The sequence below is a fragment of the Triticum dicoccoides genome, chromosome 7A (genome assembly GCF_002162155.2).
Source record: "Triticum dicoccoides isolate Atlit2015 ecotype Zavitan chromosome 7A, WEW_v2.0, whole genome shotgun sequence".
Taxonomy (NCBI): Eukaryota; Viridiplantae; Streptophyta; class Magnoliopsida; order Poales; family Poaceae; genus Triticum; species Triticum dicoccoides.
In genome coordinates, this window is record NC_041392.1 from 380583780 (window position 1) to 380594682 (window position 10903).

The following is a 10903-nucleotide window of genomic DNA, read 5'->3' on the forward strand; positions in this document are numbered from 1 at the left end:
AGTGGGGATACTCGAAGATAAGCTCTATCTCCGACTTCGTAAATTGTCTCCTTGCGTTTAGAATCTGCGTAGCTCTTCTGCCTGGACTGGGCTACCTAGAGCCTATCGCGAATCAACTTCACCTTCTGTTCAGACTCCTTAATCAAATCTGGTCCAAACAACTGGCGGTCTCCAACTTCGTCCCATGACAACGGTGTCTTGCACCTCCTTCCGTACAAAGCTTCAAAAGGGGCCATCTTCAAACTGGTCTGATAGCTATTATTGTAAGAGAACTCTGCATATGGCAAATTATCGTCCCAACTAGATCCATAATCTAGCGCACAAGCTCTCAGCATATCCTCCAAAATCTGATTGACTCTCTCAGTCTGTCCATCTGTCTGCGGATGAAAAGCTGTACTAAATTCTAACCTAGTACCCAAAGTCTCATGCAACTGCTTCCAGAACTTTGAGGTAAACTGGGTTCCTCTATCTGATACGATGCTCCTCGGAACTCGATGCAAACATACGATCCTGGTCATGTATATCTTTGCCAACCTAGCACTGGTGTAAGTGGTCTTTACTGGGATGAAATGAGCTACTTTCGTCAATCGATCAACTACAACCCAAATCGAGTCATAGCCTGAACGAGTCCTTGGTAATCCCGTGATAAAATCCATGCCTAGCTTATCCCACTTCCATTCGGGTATCGGCAATGGTTGCAACAATCCTGCTGGCTTCTGATGCTCTGCCTTTACTCTCTGTCATACGTCACAAACTGCTACATACTCTGCAATATCCTTTTTCATTCCGGTCCACCAGAAAATATACTTCAAATCCAAATACATCTTGGTATTTCCTGGGTGAATCGAATACGGTGAATCATGTGCCTCTTGCAGAATCAACTTTCTGATCTCTGGGTCATTGGGCACGTAAACACGGTCTTCAAACCATAGGGTGTCGTGCTCATCCTCACGAAATCCTTTAGCTTTTCCCTTGCTCAGTTTCTCCTTTATAGCGCCAATCTCTTTGTCAGTTTTCTGATCTTCTCTGATTCTATCCATCAAAGTTGACTGAATTTCCAATGCTGCCACATAGCCTCTCGAAACTATTTCTAAACATAGCTCACGAAGATTTTCTGCTAACTCCTTGGGTATTTCTCCTGTCATTAACCTATTGACATGGCTCTTGCGGCTTAATGCATCAGTTACTACATTAGCTTTTCTGGGATGGTAATGTAATTTCATATCATAATCCTTGATGAGCTCCAACCATCTCCTTTGTCTGAGGTTCAACTCCTTCTGCGTGAAAATGTACTTCAGACTCTTATGATCCGTGTACACCTCACAATGATTTCCAATGAGGAAATGTCTCCATGTCTTCAATGCATGCACTACGGATGCTAACTCCAAATCATGCGTAGCATAATTCAATTCATGAGGCTTAAGTTGTCGTGAAGCATACGAAACAACTCTCCCTTCCTGCATAAGCACTGCTCCAAGTCCTCGACGTGAAGCATCGCAATACACCTCATAGTCCTTGGTTTGATCTGGCAAAATCAACACTGGTGAGGTAACCAAACGTTTCCTCAATTCCTGAAAACTTGCCTCACACTCCTCAGTCCATTTGAACTTAGTATCCTTCTTCAGCAACTCCGTCATAGGTTTCGCGATCCTTGAGAAATTCTCAATAAACCTCCGGTAGTATCCTGCGAGTCCAAGAAAACTCTGGATCTCTCCAACGGTAGTTGGGGCTTCCCACTTGGTCACGGTTTCAACTTTAGCAGGATCTACTGCTATACCTTCTCCAGATATAACATGTCCGAGGAATCCTACTTCCTTCAACCAAAATTCACATTTGCTGAACTTGGCATATAATTGATGTTCTCTGAGCTTTCCAAGTACCAAACGCAAATGCTCTTTATGCTCCTCTTCATTCTTCGAATATACCAGGATATCATCAATGAACACTACGACGAACTTATCCAAAAACTCCATAAACACTTTGTTCATCATGTTCATAAAATAGGCAGGCGCGTTAGTCAGTCCAAATGACATAACGGTATACTCATACAGCCCATACCTGGTGGTAAAAGCTGTCTTCGGAATATCCTATTCTCGAATCTTCAACTGATGGTATCCTGATCGCAAATCGATCTTGGAAAACACTTTAGCTCCTTGCAACCGATCAAACAGATCGTTGATCATTGGTAGTGGGTACTTGTTCTTGATCGTTACTTCGTTCAATCCTCGATAGTCAAGAACCATCCTTAACGAGCCATCCTTCTTCTCTACTAGAAGTACTGGTGATCCCCAAGGCGAAGAACTTGGGCGAATATATCCCTTATCCAGTAACTCCTTAATCTGCTTCTTAATTTCCACCAAATCCTTTGCTGGCATCCTATATGGTCTCTTTGATATTGGCCCAGTGCCTGGCGATAGCTCAATCAAAAACTCAATGTCTCTATCCGGTGGCATGCCTGGCAACTCTTCGGGAAATACATCAGGAAAATCTTTTACCACTGGTACTTCCTCCTGCACAACTCTTGATAAGGAATTTACATGTGTCCTCTTTGGTACATACCGGGATACATACTTGATCCTTCTCCCTTCTGGTGTGGTAAGCAAAATTGACTTACTAGCACACTCAATATTCCCTTCATACTTTGATAACCAATCCATGCCTAATATCACATCCAATCCTTGACATTCCAATACTACTAGGTCTGAGGGAAAAACATAGTTACCAATCCTTAATGGTAACCGATCACACCATAGACTAGCCACATGCTCTGCTCCTGGCGAGGTTACTAACATGGGTGACCTAAGGGCTTGGGTTGGTAGGTTATACTTATCCACAAATCCCCTTGAGATGTATGAATGCGATGCACCAGTATCAAAAAGAACGAGTGCAGTAAATGACTTAACCAAAAACTTACCTACTACTACATCGGGCTGAGCTTCAACCTCCTCCACGCTAACGTGGTTCACCTGTCCCCTGTTGAAAGGGTTCGGCTTCTTCCCAGAACTTCCATTGCCATTTTTTGGCCTTCAGGACATTCATTTGCATAATGTCCTGGCTTCGAACACTTATAACAAGTGACATGGCTCAAGTCCTTCTTGGCTGGGGTTGATGGGGTGTTGCGGTTCTGTCCATTGATTCCTCCATTCCCATTACCATTCTTGGTGCCATTGTGATTGTGCGAGCTACCTACTCCATGGGTATGCTGAAAATGTCCTCCCGGCCTAGGGGTAAAATGTGGCTTCTGCTGAGCTCCTGAATTATACTTTCCTTGTCCATACTTCCTCTTGCGGTTCTCAATTTGCTGCTGCTTCCCTTCAATCATAAGAGCACGGTCTACCAACTCCTGGTAGTTGTTGAAGGTGGCTACCATCAACTGCATACTCAACTCATCATTCAGTCCTTCCAGAAACTTCTCCTGCTTAGCTGCATCCGTAGCAACGTCATCTGGGGCATAACGTGCTAGCTTACTAAACTCCTCCACATACTGGCCAACTGTCCGTCCTCCTTGGCGCAAGTTACGAAACTCACGCTTCTTCATGGCCATTGCTCCTGCTGAAACGTGGGCAGTACAAAAAGCCTGCTGAAACTGGTCCCATGTGACAGTGTCGACTGGGAAGGTGGTTGTGAAATTCTCCCACCAGGATGCTGCGGGTCCTTCTAACTGATGTGCGGCAAACTTAACCTTCTCCACATCTGTGCATCCTGCTGTGGTCAACTCCCTAGCTATCTTGCGGAGCCAATCATCTGCTACTATCGGCTCGGTGCTACTGGAAAACACCGGCGGATTTAGCCTAAGAAAACGGGCTAAGTGGTCAACAGGTGGTGGTGGTGGTGGGTTGTTGTTATTGTTCCCCTGATTCTGATTCTGAACTAGCAACTACATCAAGGTGTTCTGCTGCTGGATCAACTGGGTGAGCTCCGGCGGAAAGGCAAATCCGGGGTCACGTCTCGGAGGCATCTGAGGGTTTTAGAAAAGACGAGATATAAGAATAGAGGGGGTCTAAAGAGAAAACACTACCCATATGCACATGAGGCAAAAGCACACAATTCACTTCGTTCAATCAAACAAAGGCATACAATCGATCTAACTATCGCAAAGTGCTCGTACTACTATATTTACATGGTGGACTACTACTACTGATGAGGTGGTCTACTAGAAATATTCTACGGTTGTAGACTCCATGATATCTGCTCCTGCTTCATCCACATAGTCATCATCGCTACTATCTTGTTCCGAGTCGGTGCCGTCAATGATGATGTAGTCATCCGGGCTAATCTCTTTGGGTTCTTCGTCTTCATCTACTGGTGTCGGGCCTCCCATAAATATTCCTAGCTTCATAGTTAGGTCGGCATTCTTATCCACCAATACTTCAATTTCTTCTTCATAATCTTCACGTGTAGCCTTGAGTTCTTCCTCTAGTTCCTTGATTCTAGTCTTAGCCTTCTTCAGATCTATCATGTCGGCGCACATCTGATTCTCCTATCATCGAATGTGCTGGTTTAACTCCTAAATAAAAGCTGCAATTGATCTATCTTTCCTGGTGCTGATCATCTCCCATTGTTCATCTTGGCGCCCACAAATCTGGTAGATAATATCCTTAAGATCCTTGTGGTAGACTTCTCCAATGCGTCCCATGGCGATGTGAGCTGCCATGCTCTTTCCTAGACTCCAAGTTGGTGCATCAAAAGAAAACTCTATGGGCTCAGTGACTGGCATGAACGTCCTTCCTGGAACTTGAACTTGAATCATCCAGCGCTCTTTTTCAGGTAAAGTGGCGTTGTAGATTCCAATGAAGCTTGGTACTCCTATGTTCAGGTATCTAGTGACTTCCTTCAAGTGGCGTCCAAAGGGTGTATCTTCATCTGGTTGTGTGAACTTGTTCCTTGCATCCGCCATCCTAAAGAGTAGAAAAGATGAGAAGTCAGAAGAGAAGAGAGTGAGTAGTGATCTAGGTCTTTAGCTTAGTGGTCGTGTCCTACAGTCAGCGTGTGCTCTGATACCATCTCTGTAGCGACCAGACCTCAAACAGTCTGATCTCTGTGCTCCGGTGTCATCCCTGGATCAGTAATGCTGACACCACACAATACTCGGAGGATTTATAGCAGAGTAGCAATCACACACTTATTACATCGAGTGTCTCAAAAGAGAACTTATTACAATAAATATGGCTTAAGGCCATCTAATAACGATAACAGCGGAAGGCTTGGAAGATAAGTGAGTCCATCAACTCCAACGGCATCACTGAGTATAGAACCACGACCTAAAAACTCCTTAATCGTCGTCTGAAAAGTCTGCAACATTAACGTTGCAGCCCGAAAACGGGTCAGCACATGGAATATGCTGGCAAGGTAACACATAGAGAGTAATGGAATGCAACAGCTATACTATATGCATATTTGGCTGGTGGAAAGCTCTATGGTTACTGCTTTTGCGTAAAGCCAATTTTGCCCTACTTCAAAGGAATAAATTTAATTACTATCATGGTGGTTGTTAAACATTGAGAATGGTTGACAGCATTCTCAATCCCAATTAAAGTAACATCATTAAACACAACAAAATTAACTTTAGAGTAACATGTTGAGATTCACATCAAAATCCAAGTACTAGATACTCAAGATGTCCATAACCAGGGACACGGCTAATCATGATTAGTTTATTACACTCTGCAGAGGTTTGCGCACTTTTCCCCACAAGACTCGATCGCCTCCGTTTGGTTTCTCGCACTACAGGGTGTTTGAGAAACGGATGACCGAGACATAGTCTTTCAGAAGAGCTAGCACCTTACGATCAGGTAGACCGTACCACCTACATCCCCTACATCTGCTAGTCTACCACTGTAAGAGTTCACACAACTTAGTCAACTATGCTAGAGCCCATAATAGCTTGTGGCTGCACACGGAAGTTTCTAGTCTGAATAATCTCATGATCCCTTTGAGCCTGGGTGGCGGTCCAAAAGAAAAACAGGCAAGTCCTGGAAACCCCAGGTGCCTCAATCCACCCAGATGTGTGTTTAAGTTGCCACCTTAGATAAACCATTAATTATCAATCTCACATCTGTCATGGATTTCACTCACCCAATCCACGTCTACTAGCATAGCATGGCATAATAAGCTAACGTAGAAGTAACTCCCAAAGGTTTGATAATAAACAGGTAATAGGTACTACCTCATCTACTTCCCATCCCACAATTTAACTAGATCCTAATCATGCAATGTGTGAAAATTGATCTAATGCAATAAAACTGGGTTGTAGAAAAAGGTATGATCAAAGTGTTACTTGCCTTGCTGATGATCCGCGAAACCTAGAGATTCGAAGTAACAGGCGGCGCACTCCGGGTATTCTATCGTAGACAAACAACAAGCATACAACAAGTACTCATCTAATGCACAGGTAAAACTCAAATAGAAGATCTAACCAGAAAGTTCAACTTAAGAACCTTGGTTTGCAAAAGAATCAAATCGAACGAGGCAAAAGAAATCAAACGGCGAAAGAAAACAACTTCGTTCTAGTAATCTGGATCTAGGGCAAATTTTACAGTAGCAAAAACATGTTTAAGTTGATTATTCGGAAAGAGGGTTTCGAGACGAAACTCCAGGCGCCTGAATCGCCTGATTCCGATAAACGAGCGAAAAGTTATACTAAAACGAAAATCGGATCCGAAATCGCGATCAGAAAATAACCGCGGAAAAATCCGACGAAAAAGAAAAACAACGATTTTTTTTAAAACAGCACGGAAAACAAGGCGGCGGCGAACCTCGGGCGGCGCGCAACTCCGACGGCGGCGGCGGCTGGGGCGCGCTAGGGTTAGGGCGGCGGTGGTGGGCTGGCTCGGCTCGGGCCTCAGGCGCGCCTTATAAAGGCCCCGGCCAGGCGGAGTCCTGGCCGAGTACGGCCCAAAGTCGGTTCCGCGATTTTTTTTTAATAAATCCGCTCGGAAGAAAATAAAAAGAAATACTAAATGGACTCCAAAATTCACGAAATAAATTTTCCCGGGTTTCTAAAATCAAGCCCCATAAAGTGAACATTTATCTGGGCCCAAACTACAATTTTGAAAAACGCGCATTTTTCCTAAATTCAAATAAAATACAGGAAAACTCCGAAATAAATCTTATTTGATTTTTTTATTAAATCCTCAATATTTCTATATTTTGGGAAAGTCATTTTATTCCCGCTCTCATATTTTTGTAATAGAAATAATTGATGATAAAATAAATAAAATCAAATGATCCTGTTTACATAATTTGAGAAAACTCAAATATGTAAATAAGAAAATCCCCAACTCTCTCCATGGGTCCTTGAGTTGCTTAGGATTTTCTAGGATCAAAACCAAAAGCAAAATAAAATATGATATGCATGATGACCTAATGTATAACATTCCAAATTGAAAATTTGGGATGTTACAATGGGCTACCGTCAAATCAAATCAAAACCAACGATAATCTTAATGTTGTCTTACTCGTAGTTGACCCCTCAAGCATACAACATTACATCCTTTGGTCTGACCAATACTATCACATTGTTCACATAATGGTGGAATTCCAGTGATATGGAAATTCCGATGACTTGTTGTTGAGACCATTAGCAGCAGCTTGTCTCCTCCATGATCCATGTTGAACATTGAGCTAGTGTTGGAAACTTTGTAAGCATTTCCTTCGTGTTCCGCTCATGAGGTATATGTTTTGGTGAAAGAAGAGACATTCTCCAAGTTCACGTGCATTAGGTGTAATTTGCCGCCATGAATTTGAGAAAGGTTTGTTTTGTTTCCCCTGGAATCATCCCAAATCAGTCATACATACATGCGAAGTACTCAATGGTTTGGTAAATTAATTATCTCCACTCCATACATATTCCCTAGCACACCAAGCCACTGGTTGATTTGTTCAAAGATAATAAGTTCTAAGTGCTAGTCCTGAAGGAACCAGACAGATTTGTACAAGATTCCGTTATCCTCGATGGTGGTTCCCAACCAGAACTCGATAGTGTTTTATTATAAGACTACTACGTGGTCATGCTTGTCTTGGACAGCGTGTTCACATATGTGTAGCAGAACCAACTCATGTTTTGGAGCTTTCTATTGTAGTTCATTTCCCAAGAATCTTGCAACATCGTCTTGTCGATTTGCGTTGCAAATGTTCTTATTCAGACATGCTGAGTCTGAAGTATCCTATCACCAATAGGATCTGAATCTCAGGCAGATATGATGGTTGGAACATTCCAAACATTTGCGTTTTATTCCCCGCTTGCACCGCCATTGTGCCAAATTCCATGGGCCACCCTTCTAAGTAATTGCTATTCAGGATCATCTTCAAAAGTGGTCCTACCATGGGTCCCATCCATTTCTGATGATAAGAAAAAATCATCCACTGCGTTGTCTTCAACAAGGTAGTCCACATCATCCATTCTAGTCCGAGTATGTCATTCTTCGAACTCCTTCATATGATCGATTGTGATTGCCTTAGGCTGGTATAAAGAGTCTAAATGATCTCTATATCAAAAGTAATTCTTTTTGCCACTTAAGGGAATAATTCTACGAGTCACCTTCCCTAAGGTGTCCCTCTATGGAATCATGGTAGTTATTTCCTCGCTATCTTGAAACCACGCACCATCATCTTAAGCATGGAATTTTTGCCTACCAAATCGAACCGTTGTCATATACCTCTTGCCATTGCTCTCGATGTGTATTTTTTGTCTCAACTCAAGAGATGTTACAATGTGTCACTCCATGAGTCGATCTTGAATTGATCAATCCTTGAGAAGATTGACTCCAGTAGAGTTTCTTTCTGTCATTGTCATGTTGGATGGAGTTCTCAGAGCAAGACGTCAAGACAAAGATGATGGAATGAATCAGCATCCTCGAGAAGTGCAACTTGGATCGTGAAGATTGTGTAGTTTTGTGTTCCCTCTGTCTTCTTACCTCACGTATTTAATCTCAGGACGAGATTCTTGTTTAGTGGGGGTGAGTTGTCACATCCCTAGTTCTGGTATGTTTTGGGCTAGCTAGTCATGTGTTGCATCATGTTTAAATTCAATTTGAGTTTGAAATGGGGGTGATCCAAACCCTAGCACTAGTCCTGGCCATGGGCCGCCCGGCCCAAACAGCCCGGCCTGACCTGGCCCGAAAAAGCCCGGCCCGACGCATCTCCTGGGCCGGTCCTGGGCCTAGGTTTTGAGCCCGAAGCCTAGGTCGAGTCAGGCCTGGGCCCACTGTTTATGCCATTTACTGAAGAGGCCCAGCCCGAGGCTCGAGGCCTAATGTGTTATTTGCTGTGATGGGCCGGGCTCGGGCCTGAGTTTTCTACCTCGGGCTTGGTCAGGCCCGGCCCGAAGCCCGGCCCGTCCCAGAGGATGGCCAGGTCTACCTAGCACCAACTAAATCAAACAGGTTCAAGTAAAATATTTTTCAATGAACTCAAAATGCCCTTTAAAAATGTTCATCATTTCTGGATTAAGGTGGAAGCATCTACCAAAAATGGTTCACATTTTTGTAGGACATATTTGGGCTTTGAATTAATTCATACTGTATTGGAATTGGAGCAAATATATTCTATAAATATATTTCTGTTGCTCCAATAATTCTGGAAAAATTGTGAGGGGATTTGGAATAATTCTTTTAGTCCCTACAAAATTTATCAGAAGAAAATAAATTGATTGAGTATTTTTACTAAATCGGAAACAAATTACAGAAATAGAAAAGAAATCAAAATGGAGAAAGAGAGCTCACCTGGAAGCCCAACCTACCTAGGCCAACTAACCTGGCAGCCTGGCAATACGCGGCCCATCTGGCCCAAGTGCCAGTCGTCCCTGTCCTTTAGCCAGTCGGACGAGAGGCGCGTGCTCGACGCGCGCGACCACTCGCCGTGCCACCTCTTGCTTCCAGCCGCTGCCCTAATGCGTCTGGACGACGCCACCCATCACTCTGGACCTTCTCGCCCACTCCCACTCCCTCGTCCTCATCCCCTCCTCTCTCTCGCTCTGCACCTCATGCCCGAGCACCACCATCGCCACCGACGCCGTTCTCCGCGGCCACAGCCCCCGCCTAGCCTCCCCAACACGCCCAGGAGCTTTGCCTACATCGTCTACGCCTCCTCAAGGACACACACGCCGCCGGACGCCCCCGAACGCCCACACCGCCACCTTCTTCAACCTCGGGTCGTCAACATCGTCGGCGACCTCCCGTCATCATCAGCCCATCCCCGAGCTTGCTGATGCCTCCGTTGCAATCGAAGTGAGCCTCTGCACCGAACCCGTCTCTCCCCGCGCTCATTTGCTCTCTCTAGACCGTGGCTCCACCGGAGCCGAGAGCCAGTCGCCGCCGTTCTTGTTGTTGCAGTAACCAGAGCTAGCAAAGCTCGCGCCCGAGCACGACCACGTGATTAGCAGCTCCACAGCAAGCCAACTCCACCACCAGCTCATCTTCCAGTGCACCATAGCGCTGTGCCGCTCGAACCCAAGCTCTGGCGGCCGGCGCGGGCTCCACTCCGGCGAGCTCCGACACCCCCGCGACCCAGCACCTGCACCGTTCGACGCACGGGAGCAAGGGCTTTCCAACGCACCCAGCACGGTTCAAACGAGGCCCCGTAGCACATTTCTGAGCCGTGCCGCCGTCTCGGCCCTTGCCGGCGGTTAAACACCGGTGGGTTTGACCTTTTTTACCAGGGTTTGACCACCTCGGGTCACCGACGTGTAGGCCCAAGCCTCTAAATAAATTAGGTTTAGTGTTAACCCAGTGCTAATTAATTCTGTTAGATAGATTAGACACTGACACACGCCCCCCACGGGTCAGGTTTGACCTGGACCGCCCTGTTGACTCGCTAACGTCATAGTGACGTAGTGCTGATGCAATAAAGTATTTTCTGGATTTACCTTATCTTAAATAACCAGGAAATTCTAGAAAATTTTATA